This window comes from Crotalus tigris, unplaced genomic scaffold, assembly GCF_016545835.1.
Source record: "Crotalus tigris isolate CLP2741 ecotype Arizona unplaced genomic scaffold, ASM1654583v1 scf7180000017975.10810073628:1450386, whole genome shotgun sequence".
NCBI lineage: Eukaryota > Metazoa > Chordata > Lepidosauria > Squamata > Viperidae > Crotalus > Crotalus tigris.
The window spans coordinates 200,046-221,225 of NW_024096754.1; the positions used below are offsets into that span (position 1 = coordinate 200,046).

General features: G+C 46.9%; 1 protein-coding gene across 2 annotated transcripts in view; it reads left to right on the forward strand.

The window, feature by feature from the left end:
- Window positions 1–8,144: 8,144 nt before the first annotated feature.
- IRF5 (interferon regulatory factor 5) overlaps window positions 8,145–21,180 on the forward strand; it is a 41,425-nt gene continuing 28,389 nt past the window's right edge. The window contains exon 1 of one of the 2 annotated variants that reach the window (XM_039345714.1): window positions 8,145–8,228. The gene's annotated coding sequence lies outside the window, so the exon portion shown is untranslated. Of the gene's footprint in view, window positions 8,358–21,180 lie in introns of both variants that reach the window. The other variant, XM_039345713.1, reaches the window with a different exon arrangement.

Consider the following 21,180-nt stretch of genomic DNA (forward strand, 5'->3'; position numbering starts at 1 on the left):
AGAAAAAAGGCAGGAGGGAGAAGAGAAGAGGAGGAGCAGGAGTGAAGGGAAGGGAGGAGGAAGAGAAAGGAGAGCAGGAGCTAGGGGGAGGAGCAGGAAGAGCAGGAGAAAAGAGGAGAAAGGGGAGAGGAGGAAGAAGAGGATGAGCAGGAGCGAAAAGGGACGGGAGAAGGAGGAGAAGATGAGAGCGAGGGGGAGGATCAAGAAGAGCAGGAGAAAAGGGGAGAGGAGGAAGAGGAGGAGCAGGAGCGAAAAGGGACAGGAGGAGAAGAGAGCAAGAGGGGGAAGAGCAGGAGAGGGGAGGAGGAGCAGGTGAAAGGAGGAGCAGGAGCGAGAGGGGAGGAGAAAGAAGAAGACGAAAAGGAGGAGAAAAGGAGGAGAGGCAGGAGCAAGAGGGGAGGGAGGGAGGAGCAGGAAGAGCAGGAGAAAAAATGAGTGGGAGAAAGAGGAGAGGGAAGGAGGAGCAAGAGGGGAGGAGGAGGAGGAGGAAGAATCAAGCACCAGCAGATGAGCATCAGTCCCGGCCTTGGAAGCAACTGGGGAGCAACTGGGAAGAATCAATCACCAGCAGACGGAGGGCCCTGAGCGCGAATGGCGGGCGGGGGGGGGGCGACTTTGAGGCCACAAGAGACCCTGAGTTCTAAATATAAGTAATTAAACGGCCTTACGTCCCGTTTCTCCATGCAGCTCAGTGCTGCATTCCCTCAGAACTCAAGATTCTCCCACCCTTCTCACCCGGAGCTCAGCCTGGGACGTTCACCCACCAGTGTGTTTCCCATTTCGTGCTCAGCCGCTAAGCTGTCCGCCTCTCTTTCAGCCCGACATATATTTTAGCCCAGGCAGTCATAACGGGACCTGAAACTTTCCCTTTTCTGCACTTCACAGGTCGGGACCCCTTCCGTTCACATCGACAACATCCTTCCCCTTTCTCTTAGTTTCATGCCCAAAGATATTTGAGTTTTTTTTTACTTTCACGCTAAACGGCTAATTATTGCTCTTGGTCATCTGCATGCTTCTCTCCTGGATTGGTTTCCATCCGTTGCTTCTTGTCCTGCCTTCGGGCGCTTTGGAGAATAGCTTGACTCCCTCTTCTTTATGGCAGCCCCTGAGATACTGGAAGACTGCTATCCTGTCCCCCCTCGTCCTTCTCTTCCTTAAACTAGACATCCCCAATTCCAGCAGCCGTTTCTCATATGTTTTAGCCTCCAGTCCCCTGATCCTCTTTGTTCCTCTTCTCTGCACTCTTTCTAGAGCAGTGGTTCTCAACCTTTTTAATGCCGTACCCCCCAACCGGTCGTAAGTCGAGGACTACTCAACTGGTGCAGCACCGTTTGCAGACTGGGGCTTTTGGCGGGCTCAGCAGGGCAGAGACAGCCTGGACAATTCCGATTGGCTTTGGAAAGCCAATAGAATTAGACTCTATTCAAGAGAGTCTATTCTATTGGCTTTCAAAAGCCAATAAAAGAAAAGGGAGTAGCACAGCGAAGGAAAAGGGGGAAAAAATGGCGGACTGCGTTGTTTGGCGACCCCCGTAAGATGGCTGCTCGACCCCAAATGGGGTCCCGACCCACAGGTGGAGAACCACTGTTCTAGAGTCTCAGCATCTTTTTTTACATCGTGGTGACCAAAACTGGATGCAGCGTTTCAAGTGTGGCCTTACCAAGGCCTTGTAAAGTGGTATTAACCCTTCACGTAATCGTGATTCTATCCCTCTGTTAACACGGCCCAGGATTGCATTGGCCTTTTCGGCTGCTGGCCGATCACCAGGAGACGGTGAGTTCTAGTCCTGCCTTAGACGTGAAAGCAGGTTGTGTGACTCTGGGCCAATCACCAGGAGACGGTGAATTCTACTCCCGCCTTAGGCATGAAAACTGGTTGGCTGGCTTCGGGCCAATCCCTCTCTCTGAGCCCAGCACACCTGGCAAGATTGTTGTTTGGGGGGGGGGAAGCAGCAGGAGAGTGTAAGGGGTATCTTCACCCTCTTGAGCTACTTATAAAAAATAACAAGGGCAGCAGGATAACAATCTAATAAATAAACATTAGCACACCCATGTTCAGGGGTAGGCAACCTTGGCTCTTTTATGACTCATGGACTTCAACCCTCTGCCCACGTTCCTTCTCCCAGCCCTCCCATCTTCCGTTTTGACCAATCAAAAGCATCACCCAAAGCTCCTGATTTCTTTCGGTTCCTCTTCCAGTTCTGCTTCCGGACTTTGTGGCCGTTTCCTCCGCTTCGCCCACATCAACCAGATTTTCTTTTTCTGGCTCTTAAACCCCCAAGTTGGTGGGGATTATTTACTTTCCCCCCCCCAGAAACGGGAGGGCAACAGGAACCAGCCTTTTTCATTTCATCTTGCCTACGAAGAACGAAATACAGGCAGTCCTCGCTTTACGACGACTCGTTTAGTGACCGTCCGAAGTTACAACGGCGCTCAAAAAAAGGAACCTATGACTGTTTTTAACGACCGATGCAGCGTCCCCACGGGATCAACATTCACAGGCTGGGCAACCGGTTCGTATTTATGACGGTCGCAGTCTCCCGCCGGGGTCACGTGATCCCCCTGTTGCGACCTTACGACAAGTCAAGTCAACGGGGAAGCCAGATTCACTTAACAACCGTGTTGCTAATTTAACCCCTGCAGCGATTCACTTAACAACATCAAAATAAAGTCGTCAACTGGGGCAAAACTCACTTAACAATTTCTCACTTAACAACACAAACAGTTTCGTGGGAATTGAGAGCGCAACTGGACAGCCATTTGTCTAAAATAGTATAGGATTTCCTGCCTGAGCAGGGAGTTGGACTAGATGACCACCAAGGTCCCTTCCAACTCTATTATTATTATTATTAACTCCAGGTTGTTCTGCTCAGACCAGAATTCTGTCTTCACAGAATGGCAGTACCACGTGCCACTCTTAATTTTCCTATCTCTATGGGCCATGCTGGGTGGCACATGGATCAAGAGGAAACTAGCCACTTCGCTCTTTGCTTTCTGATTGGTGGGCCTCTCCTCACTCAAATCTCACTGGCCCGTAGGCATTGCTGCATGCCACCAATCGCATGGAGGGCGGAGCTGGGTGGGAGGAAGGGAAGGCGTGGCCAGCCCTTAAAGGGCCAGGCACCCTGGCAGTGATTGATGTACGAATTTATCAAGGGCTCGGCTCCAAGTGATTATAAGCATTGTACAAAATGCCACAGCAGACGCAAAGCCCTAGAATAACATATCTGTGTTTGTGTTACAAAATGTCATTGAACAACTGCAGTTGTTCAATTAGTAACACGGCTCCCCCCCCCCTTAACTTTGCTTGTGTCAGAAGATCACAGAAAGGGGATCACGTGACCCCGGGACACTGCGACCGTCATAAATATGAGTCAGTGGCCAAGTATCCGAATGTAAATCACCTGACCGCGGGGATGCTTCAACGGTCATAAGTGTGGAAAACGGTCCTAAGTCACTTTTTAAAGTGCCGTTGTAACTTTGAACAGTCCCTAAACAGTTCTAAGTCTAAGACTACCTGCATTTATTACGTTGTTGTTTTTTTTAGAAATGTTTTATTGATTTTTTTACAGTGACAATCCTTAGTGCCTAGTGTACAGCATGTATTTTAAAAAAAAAACAATAATTTAACAGTCAATAATAATTAATTTTTGTAATTCCATAATTTATATATTAATAGTGTATTTCTTTGATCTTCCCTTTTCCCAATAATATACTCCTTCTTCAACCTTAAACAAATATCATTCTTAATATTTTCAGTGCATACATGGTTAAATATAAACATTTTTTATGTTTGTACATATAACATCCACGTATGACATTTTTTCTTATCAACGTGTTATTTTTCTAAAAATCATCTTATTAGTTCACCATATATCCTATTCTTATCTAAGCTTAATTTCCCCTTAATATTCAAACCATTCTTATCCGTCATAATTTGCTCAATATTAATCCTCTAAATATCCAGGTTTTCCATTTAGATACACCATCCCACTGTTTTCCGTTGTAAAAATACGTTGTAAAAATACCATGCTGCTTATCTGTCTTATGACATCTACCTATAACATCTTCTCTGATCAATTTATGTTTCACTTATATTTGTAAAAGTTAATCTGTTAAATCACTATATATCTTATTTTCCAACTTCTTATTTAAGCTTAATTTCCCTAGTGCTTCAGTCACTTAGTCCTGATTCTCTTCAGCCTAATTCACCTTTAAATTTCAAACTTTTCATTCACATACATCAGTGTTTCTCAACCTTGACAATTTTAAGGCATGTGGACTTCAATTTAAGGCATTGCTGGCTGTGGAATTCTGGGAGTTGAAGTTCACATGCCTTAAAATTGTCAAGGTTGAGAAACACTGACATACATCATCCCAATATTTTTACATTTCTACCCCTCTTTCATTCTGTCAGGAGGGGTAGAAAACTGAGTTTCTAAGGGCTGCTGATGTCTTCTCCTTTTGACAGGTAGCCATCCAATCGGTAAAGCTTCTCCCTCCCTAAATTCGCAAGGAGCAACATAATTCAGCTCAGATTTATCAACGTTTCAAAGATCGAAATGAAGGTGGTTTCCGGTCAGCTTCCGCTTTTGCAAGAATTTGCCGGTCCTTCTACTCTCCTAAGAGATCTCTTAGTGGTCTCCCATCCCAACCACCAACCATCTCCGTTTTTTCTGCTTAGTTTTGGGGATCCGGCCGTGCCGGTTCTGTGTTGCCTCCCGAGGTCATATTCAGCTCCTTGGGACATCACAGCCGCCGTGTGGATTTTCCTTGTTTTCATGTTGTCTCGTTCTCGTTTGCTTTTTTTCCATTTTCCAATGCAGCCCACCGATTCGGGGGCCAAACCGGCTCCTGTTTTTTTGAGCTTTTTTTTTTTCAAAATCGGCCCGACAAAGTCTGATCCTTTTACATCCCACAATCTCATGCAGCCAAAGGTGAGAATTAAAACCTCAAAGATCGGCCTGTTTCATTCAGTCCAGGAAGTGTGATCTCGGTTGTGGAAACTACACACCCGCCTTGTCCTTCTGTGCCAGCCGCTTCCGGATTAGGATGACTACCCAAGTGTAAACTTTGTGGTTTCCTTGCCAGGGCCCTTCTCTTGAGAAAGAGCAGCTGGCATTCCCCTTTCTCTTCCAAAGCTAGTTCTCGACTTAACGGCGCTTTGTTTAGTGACCGTTGAAAGCTACGATGTTTTTCACACTTAGCAACCTGCCACATCCCCAGGGTCAGGCGATCAAAATTGGGACCCTTGGCAAACTGGTTCTTATTCCTGACGGTTGCAGAGTCTGGGAGGGGGGGTGTCACGTGATCCCCTTTTTCGACCTTCCAGCAAGTCAGTGGGCAAGCCGGACTCACTTAACGACCAAGTTGTTTAACTTACGAAATTCTATGATTCGTTTAACAACGGTGGCAAAAAAGCTCGTAAAATGGGGCAAAGTTCACTTAACCACTGACTTGCTTAGCAACAGAAACTTTGGGGCTCAGCCGAGGTCCTAAGTCCTAAAATTGGAAGGCAACCCAGAGATCATCTAGCCTATCCCCCCCCCTTGCTCAGACCAGGAATCCTGGTAAAAGCCTCAAGTGGCCTCTGCTTGAACATGTTCAGGAGTTGGATTACAAAACTGCTCATAAGAATTGGTAAATGTAAAAAAGAATTTAAATTCTAATGATCTCTGTGATTAAGATGAATGGTAACTTCTTAAGCAGGAGGGTATTAATAGATTTACTTAGGGGTGGGAAAAAAGCAAATAGCCAAGTTTATCGAATTTAAGTTTGTTGGTTGGGTTATACTGGAAGGAAAATTTTATGTTTATTATGGATGAATGGTTGTTTAAAAGAAATATACACCTCAGCGTGGAAAAGAGGGATAAATTATATGTAGAGTAAATAGAGTTGATATGGGATTAAAAAGTGTTATTTAGATTATGAATAATTTTTAGTTTTTTAATTTGGAATTGCTTATATTGTTTATATATATATATATATATATATATATATATATATATATATATATATATTATTTGCTTAAATTTGTTTTGTATTCGAGTTAAAGTACATTACTGATTTTGTTATTTGTATAGTTGGATAAGTTTATTTAGAATTTGTTTGTTTATTTGTAACCTTGTAACCAGCTCTGGGAAGTGAGTGGGGGGGAGGGAGGGAGGGGGTTATTTTAGGGGGGGATATTGTTAAAAACTTGTATAAAACTTTTCAATAAAAAAAAACTGCTCATAAGAATTTAGTTGCATCCCAAATTTGGGTCCAGCTTCAGCCTGGGTGACCTTGGGCCAATGAACAGGAGATGGTGAGTTCTAGTCCTAATTGTTCCATCAAAGCTGGCTTAGATATAAAAAAAAGCTGGCTGGGCAACTTTGGGTCAATCAGTGGAAGACGGTGAGTTCTAGTTCAGGCGTGAAAAGCCAGCTGAGTGACTTTGGTCCAGCCACCAGGAGACGGTGAATTCTAGTGTCACCTTAGGTATGAAAGCCGACTGGATGACTTTGGGCCAATCCCCAGGAGAGAGTGAGTTCTAGTCCTGACTCAGGCATCAAAGCTGGCTTAGGTATAAAAAAGCTGGCTGGGGGACTTTGAGTCAATCACCAGGAGACAGTGAGTTCTAGTTCTGCCTTAAGGCCTGAAAACTGGCTTGGTGACTTTGCATCAATAACCAGGAGACCGTGAGTTCTAGTCTCACCTTAGGTACGCAAGCCGGCTGGGCGATGGGCCAATTCCTCTCTCTCTCTCAGCCCAAGCCACCTCACAGGGTCGTTGTTGTAAGGAACAGAAAGAGGTGGAGGAAGGTACGTTGGGTATGATTATTGGGCTATTTGTAAAAATAAAAAAAGGGATACCAATAAATAAAATCAATAAACAATGCAACTTTTTTGCAAACTGAGATCTGCTCCTCTTGACGTTCCAGGTCCATCCAGTGACATTTTAAGGGCAAGAATATCAAATATCAATTCTGATATATTTATGCATTTATAAAACACGTCAGTCCAGGTGACTGAGCATTGCAGAAAAGCAGCCCCCCCGCACTTCCTTCCTCCACGGTGGGAGAGAATCAGTCAATCAACCCAGAGGTTTTGCTCTGGGGGGGGCTGCCTTGGGCTCCTGCCTGCTTCCCCCCTCCTCTTTTAATATAGCAACTTGCTTGGGTCAGCTATGAGAAGCTTTTGAGGCCATTTCCCAGTGCCTGGAGCCATGTCGCTCAAGCTTGGCAACTTTGGATGGTGGACAGCAAGGTGGCAGGGGAATTCTGGGAGTTAAGTCCGCCCCTCTTAAAGCATGCAGACCAGGGAATTCTGGGAGTTGAAATCCACCCCTCTTAAAGCATGTTGGCAGGGGAATTCTGGGAGTTAAGTCCACTCCTCTTAAAGCATGTTGGCAGGGGAATTCTGGGAGTTACGTCCACCCCTCTTAAAGCATGCTGACAGGGGAATTCTGGGAGTTAAGTCCACCCCTCTTAAAGCATGCTGGCAGGGGAATTCTGGGAGTTGAAGTCCACTCCTCTTAAAGCAGGCTGGCAGGGGAATTCTGGGAGTTAAGTCCACCCCTCTTAAAGCATGCTGGCAGGGGAATTCTGGGAGTTACGTCCGCCCCTCTTAAAGCATGCTGGCAGGGGAATTCTGGGAGTTACGTCCGCCCCTCTTAAAGCATGTTGGCAGGGGAATTCTGGGAGTTAGGTCCGCCCCTCTTAAAGCATGTTGGCAGGGGAATTCTGGGAGTTACGTCCGCCCCTCTTAAAGCATGCTGGCAGGGGAATTCTGGGAGTTAAGTCCGCCCCTCTTAAAGCATGCAGACCAGGGAATTCTGGGAGTTGAAATCCACTCCTCTTAAAGCATGCTGGCAGGGGAATTCTGGGAGTTGACGTCCACCCACCTGAAAGTTACCAAGCTGGAGAGACCCCTCCCCTCCGGAGGTTCCCCGTCCCGGTGGAGGGGAACCCGGATCTAAGCCGGGTTGTCTTTCTCCTGCGCCCGAGCTGGGACGCCCTGCCTCCCGCTCCGCAGCCCCAGCCGGGCTTCCCGGCCCCAGAGGCGCAGCTGCCGCCCCCCCCCCGAGCCCCGGCAGCGTCCCGCGACCCCCGCAGGGCTCCCCGGCTGCGCTCCGCAGCGCTCCGCGGCACCGCCCGGCCCGGAAGGGAGGCACCTGCCGGCCCGTCGTCGGGGGCGGTCCGGCGCGACTCCTCCCTGCGGAAGCTCGGCGGCCCGGCTGGCCGATCAGGTGAGTGAGCGACGGCTCGGTTGGGCTAGACGGCGCCCCTGCCCGGTCCGGTCCCGGCTCCGTCCCGACCCGGCTCCGCTGTCGAGCCCCCCGCGGTGGCGGAGGCGCGGTCGCTCTGCGAGGCTCCAGGTGGGCGCGGGACCCCCGGTCTGGCCGTCGGCGGGGGGAGGGTCTCCATCTGTGGCCCCCCCAGGCTGCCCCCTCCCTCCCCGATCCTCCGAAGCCAGGCCCCCTTTTCCCTAGCTTCCCCCCCCCGTCCCATCAGCCGGCGTGATGCATTGGGGGGGTGGAATTGGGGGAAGGGGGTCCCCCTCTTGGCGGGGCGGGGGTCCCCCTCTTGGCCCCAGCTGGCCCCTCCCTCACTCACCCCCCCTCCTTCGAAGCCAGCCGCCCCTTCCTCTTCCCTAGCTTCCCTCCCCCCGTCCCATCAGCCGGCGTGATGCATTTAGGGGGGTGGAATTGAGGGACGGGGCGGGGGTCTCCATTTTGCCCCCTCCCTCGCTCCCCCCCTCCTTCGCAGCCACCCCCCCCCTTTCTTCTTCCCTAGCTTCCCGCCCCGTCCCTTCAGCCGGCGTAATGTGTTTGGGGGGGGGGTTGGGTGGAATTGAGGGACGGGGCGGGGGTCTCCCTCTTGCCCCCTCCCTCGCTCACCCCCCCTTCTTCGAAGCCAGCCGCCCCTTCCTCTTTCCTAGCTTCCCGCCCCGTCCCATCAGCCGGCTAATGTGTTTGGGGGGGTGGGGGGGTGGAATTGAGGGACGGGGCGGGGGTCTCCATCTTGCCCCCTCCCTCGCTCACCCCCCTTCCTTCGAAGCCAGCCTCCCCTTCCTCTTTCCTGCCTTCCCGCCTCGTTCCAGCGGGGGGGGGGCACGCGCCCCGTCTGTTTGGGGGTGGTGGGATTGAGGGACGGGGCGCCCCCCCATGTCCCCCTCCCTCGCTCCAGGCCCCATGCTTGGGACCCAGTCTGCCTTCCCTCTTCCTTGCCTGCTTGTCCCATCAGTTTGGGGGGGGGTGGAATGGAGGGACGGGGCGGGGGTCCCCATCTGGGGCCCCCGATGCCCCCCTCCCTCGCTCCCGGCCCGATGCCTGGAAGCCAGCCCCCCTTTCCTCCTGCCTTCCCGTCCCATCGTTTGTTTGGGGGGGGGGAGATGTGAAAGAAGGGGCGGGGGTCCTTATTTGGGTCCCGGCTGCCCCTCCCTCCGTCCCGGCCCGATCCTTCCGACCCAGACGCCCTTTCTTCTTTCCTCCCCCCACCCTCGTCCCATCAGCCGGCATCGTCGGTTTGCCGGCGGGGGGGGGGGTGGGCATTGAGGGACCAGGCAGGGGGGCCCCACCTAAGTGAACCCCGAGTTTCGCACCCCCTCGGACCCCGTCTTCGCGCAACAGGGCTATCCAACCCGGTAGAGGGAAGCACTCCGTCGGGTGCTACTGGGGGGGTGGGGGGGCTGGCCGGGGCGATGGGAGTTGTAGTCCCGCGGAGGAAGAGGGGGGCACCAGGTCGTAAGGGGGGAGGAGGAAGAGGGCGGCCGTGCGCGTCCTTCCAGCGGGGTCTCCCGACGGGGCGCTTCTTCCAAGGAGACAAGCCACACACACACACACACACGCACACGCGCGCACACACACACACACACACACACACACGCGGGATTGCCTGGAAAAGTGGGCGGGGCAAAGAACAGAGGGGCAGAAGGGTCCCCGGGACGTCCCCGCTGCGCGCCCTCGCTCTGGCCAGGCGCCCTTCGCAAAGTGGCTTTGCGCGGGATCCTATGCACCTCCCCACTTGGGGCAACTGCGCAGCTTGGATGGCTCGGCCGGGGTTGCTCTCTTCGCTGCCTGCTTTGCGTTTGATCTACATAAGCTGGTTCGGACGAGGGGGGGGGGGTAAGGGGAAAAGCCAACATTTGGATGAACAGATCCGGGGCAAGCTCCATCGCGGTTACATGAAGGTTTGTTGACCTGCAGCCCTGGGAATGCGGATTGTCTGTCGTTTGAGTTTTGCAAAGCTGATCCTCACTGCCACAGTGTGCGTGTGTGTGGTTAAAATTATTCTCTTTTTCTACAACGAGAGAGGCTCCTTGTGCCCCCCCCCCCAGGGCAAAAAATATTCGTAGCTGGACCCGGGTTAGCTGAGTTCTCACAAGCCAATGTGATTTCTTTTGGGGGGAAAAAGAACATTAACTGGAATGCACAAAGGCTGGTTTGAATGTGGCCCTTTCCAAACTAGAAGCTCTGCTGTGTTGTTAAACTATTGTTTTGCGGTACCGATTGTGTTTTTATCCTGTGCTTGTTTGGAGCACAGCGAGAAATCAATGAGTGCCTTGGCTTCCGTTAACATTGATTTGTTTACTTATTAATTTGATAGGTGGGATGTTGAACGAGGACATTTTCGGGGTCTAATTTGCAAGAAGTTGTTGTTTAATCAGCAGGGACACAAAACGCTAAAGGCCTTTTGTGGATCAGGGTTCGAGTGATGGGTCCTGGGTGCTCTCTGAGCTGGGCTGGGAACCCAACGAGGAGACATCATCGGAGGAGGAGGAGGAGGAGGAGGAGGAGGAGGTGGTACTTGGTGCTCTCTGGCTTCCTGGCTGACGTTTCATGACCCAACTAGGTAACTTCATCAGTGCAAGGAGGGAGGGAGTTTGTGGAAAGGAGGAGGGGGAGGAGGGTTCTTGGTGTGTCTTGAGCTTGGTATGTCTTTTGCAGACGTTTCATGACTCAAGTAGTTAACATCATCAGTGCTAGAGGGAAGTAGGGCTTGTTCAATCCCTTGTAGCACTGATGATGTCACCTAGTTGGGTAATTAAACGTCTGCAAGAAAACTACCCAGCTCAGAGAGCACCAAGGACCTCACAGTCCTCCTCCTCCTCCTCTTCCTCCTCCTTCTCTTCCTCCTCCTCCTCCTCCTCCTCCTCAGCAAACCCCCTCCCTTCTAGCACTGACTGTATCACTTAGTTGGGTCATGAAACGTCTGCAAGAAAACTACCCAGCTCAGAGAGCACCAAGGACCCCACAGTCTTAGTCCTCCTCCTCCTCCTCCTCTTCCTCCTCCTCCTCCTCCTTTCAGCAACCCCCCTAGCACTGACTGTATCACCTAGTTGGGTCATGAAATGTCTGCAGGAAAACCACCCAGCTCAGAGAGCACCAAGGACCCCATAGTTCTCCTTCCTTCCTTCCTTCCTTCCTTCCTTCCTTCCTTCCTTCCTTCCTTCCTTCCTTCCTTCCTTCCTTCCTTCCTTCTTTCCTTCCTTCACCTCCTTTCTCCTCCTTTCTAGCATTGATGATGTTCCCTAGTTGGGTCATGAAACGTCTGCAAGAAAACTACCCAACTCAGAGAGCACCAAGGACCCCACAGTCGTCGTCGTCGTCCTCCTCCTCCTCCTCCTCCTTTCAGCAAACCCCCTAGCACTGACTGTATCACCTAGTTGGGTCATGAAACGTCTGCAAGAAAACCACCCAGCTCCGAGAGCACCAAGGACCCCACAGTAGCTCTCCTCCTCCTCCTCCTCCTCCTCCTTTCCCCAAACACTCTCCCTTCTAACCCTGACTATATCACCTAGTTGGGTCATGAAACGTCTGCAGAAAGCCCCCAAAGCTCAGAGACCACCCAGCGCCCATAAAGCCTTTTGATTCATTTGTTTATTTGAAAGTCATATCTTTGCACCCGGTTCTCCTGCTTGGGGGGGGGGGGAGAGAACCAACTTGAAAAGAAGATCAGGTCACCTTTGCAAGGCCTTGGATGTTGCCTATAACTCCAGCCCTGTTCGGTTTTTCTGCATCTGATCTCTTCCGACGGGTATGCAGGCCACCTCATTTCCCCCCCCCACTTCCTTCCTCTCCCTCCCCACCCCCAAGTGTCTTTGCCTTTGATTAGGTGTGTGAATACGTGTGGATTTCTTGATTTAATCCGGGATTCTTATCGCCTCCCAGTTGGAAAGACAAACTTTCAAAAGTTGTGGGTTTATTTGCGGTTTCACTCTATTCTTTCTCGGGTTTTGATAAGGGGCTGGGGGGGAGGGGGCTGGGGGGTTGATGGGGGGGAGGAGGGAGGGGTCAGGACAGTGTCAAGTCATTGGTGGCAGGCCTCAGGCTGCAAAAGGCGGTGCTTTCAGGAACCAAACCTTAGCGGGCAAGCTCCGTGTTCAAGAGCAGTCTACCCTTGAAAAGTCACGGTGAGGATGGGCGACTTGCAGGTTATGTGGCCAGACAGGTTTTTCAATCTTGCTTTGGGGTTTTTTTGGGGGGGGGGGCTGGGGGCTTCAGGGCCTTTTTCCTAGGTTGGGGTTACTTTAGCCTGGGAAAGTAAGAGACGCGTTCCCAGATTCTGGAACTTTCTCTGGGAAGATCAGGCAAACGATCTATTCTGTTTCTTCCCACAGGTCAAAACATGCTTTATTAGGCAGGTTTATTAGGATGATTTAGCTTGATGTTGACAAGTGGAAGCTTTCTCTTCTTTTTTCCTTCTGTCTCCTTCCTTCCTTCCTTCTGTCCTTCCTTTTCTTTTTCTCTCCCTCTCTTTCAGTTTTTTCTTTCCTTTTCCTTTCTCTTTCTCTTACTTTCCTTTCTTTCTCTCCCTTTCTTTCATTCTTTCTCTCACTTTTCATTTCTTTTTCTTTCTTTTCTTTTCCTTTTCCTTTCTCTTTCTCCTTTTCTCTTTTCTCTGTTTTTCTTTCTCTTTCTCACTTTTCATTTCTTTTTCTTTTTCTTTCCTTTCTTTCTCTTTCTCTTTTCCTTTTTTCTCTTTCTCTTATTTTCCTTTCTTTCTCTCCCTTTCTTTCTTTTCTCTCTCTCTCTTTCATTCTCTCTCTCACTTTTCATTTCTTTTTCTTTCTCTTTCCTTTCTCTTTCTCTTTTCCTTTTTTTCTCTTTTCTTATGTTCGGTTTCTCTCCCTTTCTCTTTTCTGTTTTTCTTTCTCTCTCGCTTTCTCTCACTTTCCATTTCTTTTCCTTTCTCTTTCTTTTTTCCCTTTCTCTTTCTTTTCTTTCTTACCTACGGGAAGCAAAACTCAGGGATTTTGGAAGCAAAATTGAAATCTTGTGTTTGTACTTGATAACATGAAATGCCTGTTTTATTTTTGTGGCATAAAACTTGCTCTATTCAACACATTTTATAAAAAGTGTAATCGTTTCTCCGAGCTGTTGCCTTTAATAAAAAATTGTGGGAAAAGGTGCTACTAGACCCCTTTTGATTCTAGGTTTTAAGTAAGTGACCCTTTTTAATCTTTTTAATCTGGGGTGAATTATCACTTGTACAAATCCCAATAAGATCACCACGTGCAGCAGGAGAGGAGGATACAGGAAGGAAGGAAGGAAGGAAGGAAGGAAGGAAGGAAGGAAGGAAGGAAGGAAGGAAGGAGAGAGAAAGAAAGAAAGAAAGAAAGGGAATGAGCGAGTGAGGGAGAAAGACAGACAGAAAGAAAGAAAGAAAGGAAGGAAGGAAGGACGGAAAGGAAGGAAGGAAGAAAGGAAGGAAGGAAGGGAAAAATAGGGAGGGAGGGAGGGAGGGGGAGAGAAAAAGAAGGAAATATGGAAACAGGGAAGGAAGGAAGCAGAAAGGAAGGAAGGAAGGAAGGAAGGAAGGAAGGAAGGAAGAATGAGGGAGTGAGGGAAAAAGACAGACAGAAAGAAAAGAAGGAAAAGAAGGAAGCAGAAAGGAAGGAAGGAAGGAAGGAAGGAAGGAAGGAAGGAAGGAAGGGAGAAAGAATGAGGGAGTGAGGGAAAAAGACAGACAGAAAGAAAAGAAGGAAAAGAAGGAAGGAAGGAAGGGAGGAAGGAAGGAAGGAAGGAAAAAGAGGGAGGGAGGGAGGGGGAGAGAAAAAGAAGGAAATATGGAAACAGGGAAGGAAGGAAGCAGAAAGAAAGAAGGAAAGAAGGAAGGAAGGGAATGAGGGAGTGAGGGAGAAAGACAGAAAGAAAGAAAGAAAAGAAGGAAAGAAAGAAAGAAAGAAAGAAAGAAAGAAAGAAAGAAAGAAAGAAAGAAAAAGAAAGAAAGAAATCTCCCAGAGCAAAAAAACTGAAACGCAACCAAAGAACAAATGGAAAAGTGAAGTGGCGACCCGTTTTTTATTTTGGACAACAACCTGTGGATGTGGTTGTGTTTTGGGGGTTCGGCCCGGCTCTCGCAGACTTTGAGATACCGAGAAGGAGAAGTGGGCAGAAGAAAGAGAAGCGAGCACTTTTCTCAGGCAGGGCAAGGGGGGGGGGGTTTCTGGTCTGGAAAAAGAGAAGAGACTTTGCCCCCGTTTTGCCCGCGCCGGAAGGAGGGCAGGGAGCCCGCTGGGCCCACGCCTGAGTGGAAGCCGGCCTGGTGGCACGAAGCAGCAGGGGGTGCCTTCCCGACCTGGCTCTGGAGAAGTAGGGGAGCCTGGAGAAGAGGAAGAAGGGAGCGGCTTTTTTGGAATCCAAAAGTAAGAGTGATTATTATAAATGGGCTCCTGTTTCTGAAGAGGAAGAAGAAGAAATTGGAAGTCTCCTTTTTTTCTCTTTCTTTTTCATTCTCTCTTTCTGCACTTTTTAACCTTTCTCCCTTTCTCTTCTTTCTTTTTCTTTCTTTATCTCCATTTTTTCTCTCCCTTCCTTCCTTCTTTTCTTTCTTTTTCTTTCTTATATCGATCTTCATTTTTTCTCTATCCCCTTTCTCTTTCTTTCTTTCTTTCTTCCTCCCTTCCCTTTCTTTCTTTTTTCCCTCTTTCTCTTTCTTTCTTACATTTATCTCCATTTTTTCTCTTTGTCTCCCTTCCTTCCTTCCTTCCTTCTTTCTTTTTTTCTTTTTCTTTCTTATATCGATCTTCATTTTTTCTCTGTCCCCTTTCTTTCTCTCCTTTCTTTCTTTCTTTTGTCCTCCCTCCCTCCCTTCCCTTTCTTTCTTTCTTTTCCTTTCCTCTCTTTCTTTCTTACATTTATCTCCATTTTTTCTTTGTCTCCCTTCCTTCCTTTGTTTCTTCCATCTTTCTTTCTTTATTTTCTTTTTCTCTTATATCAATCTTAATTTTTTCTGTCCCCTTTCTTTCTCTTCTTTCTTTCTTTCTTTCTTTCTCCCTCCCTCCCCTTTCTTTCTTTTTTCTTTCTTTCTTCTTTCTCTTTCTTACATTTATCTCCATTTTTTCTCTGTCCCCTTCCTTCCTTCCTTCCTTCCTTCCTTCCTTCCTTCCTTCCTTCCTTCCTTCCTCTCATTCTCCTTCCTTCCTCTTTCTCTTCTTTCTTCCTTCCTTCCTTCCTTCCTTCCTTCCTTCCTTCCTTCCTTCCTCTCATTCTCCTTCCTTCCTCTTTCTCTTCTTCCTTCCTTCCTTCCTTCCTTCCTTCCTTCCTTCCTTCCTTCCTCTCATTCTCCTTCCTTCCTCTTTCTCTTCTTTCTTCCTTCCTTCCTTCCTTCCTTCCATCTATCTTCTCTTTCCTTCTTTCTTTCATTTCTTTGCTTCTTTCACTCTTTATTAGTTTGCGTTCATTTTTAGTTCCTTTCTAAACCACTTCAGAACATTTATTTTAAGGGGCAGTTAAGAAAAGGGAACTGGACGGGGGGGGGGCAGCATGGGGAGCCTGCAGGCTCTCTTTACTAACCCCTCCTGCCCCTGCAGGGGAAAGATTTTTTTTCCTGGGCAAGCAGACTCCTTTCCCAAAATAATCATAATAAAAAAAAACCGGGTGACTCTCTGGCTGTTCCGCTGGTTGTTTTGTTGTCTTTTCTGTTTGGGTGGCACCCCCACCTCCTGTTTCGGGAGGGCCTCCACCCTGGCTGCTGCTGGCCGTGACTCATGGGCTCGGTCATCGCTCCGAAATTAAGAGGAGGGCAGCCAAAGGGGCTGACTCACGCAGAGAGGCACCGGTGTCCTCCCAGGGATGGAGAAGTCTGGGCTGCGCCTGCATTTATCTGATGGAATCTCAGATAAAGACTCCGCCGTCGTCTTTGCCACCCTTTGCCCGACCTTATTACAGCTGCCGTTCGAAGTTACGACTGAAAAAAATAGTGACTTATGACGGGGTTTCACCCTTACGACCGTTGCTCCATCCCCATTCGAATGCTGGGCAACTGGCTTGTACTTATGACTGTTGCAGAGTCCCAGAAGGTCACGTGATTCCCCCCCCCCCCGCTGCCTTTTGCGACCTTCTGGCAAGCAAAGCCTACGAGGGAAGCAGGATTCGCTTAACAACCGTGTGACCGAGCAGGAGGGCTTGCCATTCAAGTAGGTTTACAACGGTTCGTTTAGCGACCGTTCGAAGTCACAGCGGCGCTGGGAAAGGGGACTTGTGAATGTTAGTCATATTTAAAAAAAATGATCACAAACTAATAAAGAGTGAAAGAAGCGAAGAAATGAAAGAAAGAAGGAAAGAGGAGATGAAAGGAAGGAAGGAAAGAGGGAGGGGAAAGAAGAAAGAAAGAAAGAAAGAAAGAAAGAAAGAAAGAAAGAAAGAAAGAAAGAAAGAAAGAAAGAAAGAAAAAGAAAGAAGAAAGAAAAGGAAGGAAGGAAGAGAAGGGAGGGAGGAAAGAAGAAAGAAAGAAAGAAAGAAAGAAAGAAAGAAAGAAAGAAAGAAAGAAAGAAAGAAGGAAAGAGGAGATGAAAGGAAGGAAGGAAAGAGGGAGGGGAAAGAAGAAAGAAAGAAAGAAAGAAAGAAAGAAAGAAAGAAAGAAAGAAAGAAGAAAGAAAAGGAAGGAAGGAAGAGAAGGGAGGGAGGAAAGAAGAAAGAAAGAAAGAAAGAAAGAAAGAAAGAAAGAAAGAAAGAAAGAAGGAAGAGAAAGAAAGGAAGGAAGAAAAGGAAAGAAAGGGAGGGAGGGGAAAGAAGAAGGAAAGAAAAGAAAGAAAGAAAGAAAGAAAGAAAGAAAGAAAGAAAGAAAGAAAGAGAAAGAAAGAAAAGGAAAGAAAGGGAGGGAGGGAGGGAGGGAGGGGAAAGAAGAAAGAAAGAAAGAAAGGGAAAAAGGAAGGAAGGAAGAGAAAGAAAGGAAGGAAGGAAGAAAAAGAAAGAAAGAAAGAAAGAAAGAGGAAGGAAGGAAGGAAGGAAGGAAGGAGAAAGAGTGGAAGGAAGGAAGGAAGGAAGGAAGGAAGGAAGGAAGGAAGGAAGGAAAGAAGGAAGGGGACAGAAAAAAATGGAGATAGATGTAAGAAAGAAAGAGAAAGGAGAGAAAGAAAGAAAGAAAGAAAGAAAGAAAGAAAGGGAAAAAGGAAGGAAGGAAGAGAAAGAAAGGAAGGAAGGAAGAAAAAGAAAGAAAGAAAGAAAGAAAGAAAGAAAGAAAGAAAGAAAGAAAGAAAGAAAGAAAGAAAGAGGAAGGAAGGAAGGAAGGAAGGAAGGAAGGAGAAAGACTGGAAGGAAGGAAGGAAGGAAGGAAGGAAGGAAGGAAGGGGACAGAAAAAAATGGAGATAGATGTAAGAAAGAAAGAGAAAGGAGAGAAAGAAAGAAAAGAAAGAAAGAAAAGAAAGAAAGAAAGAAAGAAAGGGGACGGAGAGAAAAAATGAAAAACCATGTAAGAAAGAAAAAGAAAGAAAGAAACAAAGAAAGAAAGAAAGAAAGAAAGAAAGAAAGAAAGAGAAAAAGAAAAGGAAGGAAGGAGGGGAAGGGAGGGAGGAAAGAAGAAAGAAAGAAAGAAAGAAAGAAAGAAGGAAGAGAAAGAAAGGAAGGAAGAAAAGGAAAGAAAGGGAGGGAGGGGAAAGAAGAAAGAAAGAAAGAAAGAAAGAAAGAAAGAGAGAGAGAGAAAGAAAGGGAAAAAGGAAGGAAGGAAGAGGAAGGAAGGAAGGAAGGAAGGAAGGAAAGAAGAAAGAAAGAAAGAAAGAAGGAAGGAAGAGAAAGAAAGGAAGGAAGAAAAGGAAAGAAAGGGAGGGAGGGGAAAGAAGAAGGAAAGAAAGAAAGAAAGAAAGAAAGAAAGAAAGAAAGAAAGAAAGAAAGAAAGGAAGGAAGAAAGAAAGAGAGAGAGAAAGAAAGGGAAAAAGGAAGGAAGGAAGAGAAAGGAAGGAAGGAAGGAAGGAAGGAAAGAAGAAAGAAAGAAAGAAAGAAAGAAAGAAAGAAAGAAAGAAAGAAAGAAAGAAGAGAAAGAAAGGAAGGAAGAAAAGGAAAGAAAGGGAGGGAGGGGAAAGAAGAAGGAAAGAAAGAAAGAAAGGAAGAAAGAAAGAGAGAGAGAAAGAAAGGGAAAAAGGAAGGAAGGAAGAGGAAGGAAGGAAGGAAGGAAGGAAGGAAAGAAGAAAGAAAGAAAGAAGGAAGAGAAAGAAAGGAAGGAAGAAAAGGAAAGAAAGGGAGGGAGGGGAAAGAAGAAGGAAGGAAAGAAAGAAAGAAAGAAAGAAAGAAAGAAAGAAAGAAAGAAAGAAAGAAAGAAAAGGAAGGAAGAAAGAAAAGGAAAGAAAGGGAGGGAGGGAGGGGAAAGAAGAAAGAAAGAAAGAAAGAAAGAAAGAAAGAAAGAAAGAAAGAAAGAAAGAGAGAGAAAGAAAGGGAAAAAGGAAGGAAGGAAGAGAAAGGAAGGAAGGAAGGAAGGAAGGAAGGAAGGAAGAAAAAGAAAGAAAGAAAGAAAGGAAGGAAGGAAGGAAGGAAGGAAGGAGAAAGAGTGGAAGGAAGGAAGGAAGGGGACAGAAAAAAATGGAGATAGATGTAAGAAAGAAAGAGAAAGGAGAGAAAGAAAGAAAAAGAAAGAAAGAAAGAAAGAAAGAAAGAAAGAAAGAAAGAAAGAAAGAAAGAAAGAAAGAAAGAAAGAAAGAAAGAAAGAAAGAAAGAAAAAGAGAAAAACCTTGCCACATTCCCCAGGGGTCACGTGATCAAAATGTAGAAGCACGGCAACCGGCTTGTACTTATGATGGTCGCAGCATCCCGAGGGTGGGTCACGCGATCCCCTTTTGCGAACTTCTGACAAGCAAAGCCAACGGGAGGGGGAGCTGGATTCACTTAATGACCGTGATTACTAACTGAACCGCTGCAGTGATTCGCTTAACGCCCGCCACAAAAACAGGTCATCCAATGGGGCAAAACTCACTGAACCAAGGTCTGGCTTGGCTGCAGGGACGTTGGCCTCACCGGTTGTTGAGGACTACCTGCATTTTGTGATTGTGCAGACGTGCGACAGAGTTGCGGGGCAGAGGCATCTCTCCCTCCTACGTGGCCTTAAAAATTAAATAAAAAATAAATAAAAAGCGAAGTGAATTTACGCAGTGGGGAAATATTACTTTTCAGAACCGTTCCAAGGAAAGAACTTTCTCAGAAAGCTACCGAAGGTTCCTAAATTGTTGGAAAAAAAATAAAATAAGGCCCAAAGAAAAGCAGATGTGCACACTTAGTTCCCTAATCTTGCACAAGGCACGCAAAACAGGGGCCCGTGTGTGTGTGTGTGTGTGTGTGTGTGTGTGTGTGTGCAGCTCACACCGGTTGTGGCCTGCTGAGCCCCGGAATTGAAAATGCAGAAAGAAGCTTTGTGGGATAGAATGACAGAGCCGGATGGGACCCCGGAGGTCTTCTAGTCCAACCCATACCCGTGGCAAGAGTCCTTATCCAGGTAGTCCTTGACTTACAACAACATTTAGTGGCCCCTTCAAAGCGACAGCAGCACTGTCAAAAAGCAACTGAGGACTATTTTTCACACTTAACGACCGTTGGCAGCGTCCCCCCCATGGTCACGTGATCAAAACTCAAGACACTTGGCAATTGACTCACATTTATATCGTTGCGGCGTCCCCGGTGTGGCGTGATCCCCTTTTGTGACCTTTTCACAAGCAAAGTCAAATCTCTTCTTAAAAATTTGCAGTGTTGGAGCATCCACAACTTCTTGAGGCAGGTAGTTCCACTGGCTGATTGTTCTAACTGTCTGGAAATTTCTCCTTAGTTCCAGGTTGCTTCTCTCCCTGATTAGTTTCCATCCGTTGCTTCTTCTCCTGCCTTCAGGGGCTTTGGAGAGTAAATCCACCCCGTCTTCCCTGAGGCAGCCCTACAGATATTGGAAGACAGCTGTCATTTTGTAATTTGCATTTTTATTGCCCTTGGATATATGTGACTTTTACTCTTGTAAGCTGCCCAGAGCGAGAAGGGCGGCAAATAAATTTAATAAACAAATAAATTTAATAATAAAGAAAAAAAAATCAGGTCTCCCCTAAACCTTCTTTTTGACAGACTAAACAAAACTGTAAGCTGCCCAGAGGTCAGTGACTTAAGATGGACAGCCGTAGAAATTGAATAGATTAACAAGCAAACATATCTGGTTCCCTTAGCTGTTTGTCATATGTTTTATCCTCCAGCCCCCCAATCATTTATAGAATAGAATAGAATAGAATAGAATAGAATAGAATAGAATAGAATAGAATAGAGTAATACAATACAGAATAGAATAGAATTACAGAACAGAACAGAATAGAATAGAATAACAGAATTGGATGGGACTTTGGAGGTCTTCTAGTCCAACCCCCTGCTCAGGCAGGAAACCCTATAGGCCTTCCTGCCCGAGCAAGAGGTTGGACTAGATGACCTCCAAGGTCCCTTCCAACTTTATTAGTAGTAGTAGTAGTAACACGGCGGTTGAGTGAATCCGGCCTCCCCCATGGGCTTTGCTTGTCAGAAGATCATCAAAGGGGGGACAGGGAACCCCCTCATCTTGTTCGCCTGTCTTTCCATTCTCTTGGCAGCTTGTTGATTCTTTCTTTCTTTCTTTCTTTTTCTTTCTTTCTTTCTTTCTCTTTCTTTCTTTTTCTTTCTTCTTTCTTTCTTTCTCTTTCTTTTTCTTTCTTTCTTCTTTCTTTCTTTTTCTTTCTTCTTTCTTTCTTTCCTTCCTTTCTTTCCTTCCTTTCTTTCTTTCTTTCTTTCTTCTTTCTCTTTCTTTCTTTCTTTTTCTTTCTTTCTTCTTTCTTTCTTTTTCTTCTTTCTCTTTCTTTCTTTCTTTCTTTCTTCTTTCTTTTTCTTTCTTTTTCTTTCTTTCTTCTTTCTTTTTTCTTTTTCTTTCTTTCTTTCCTTTCTTTCTCTTTCTTTCTCTTTCTTTCTTTCTCTTTCTTCTTTCTTTTTTCT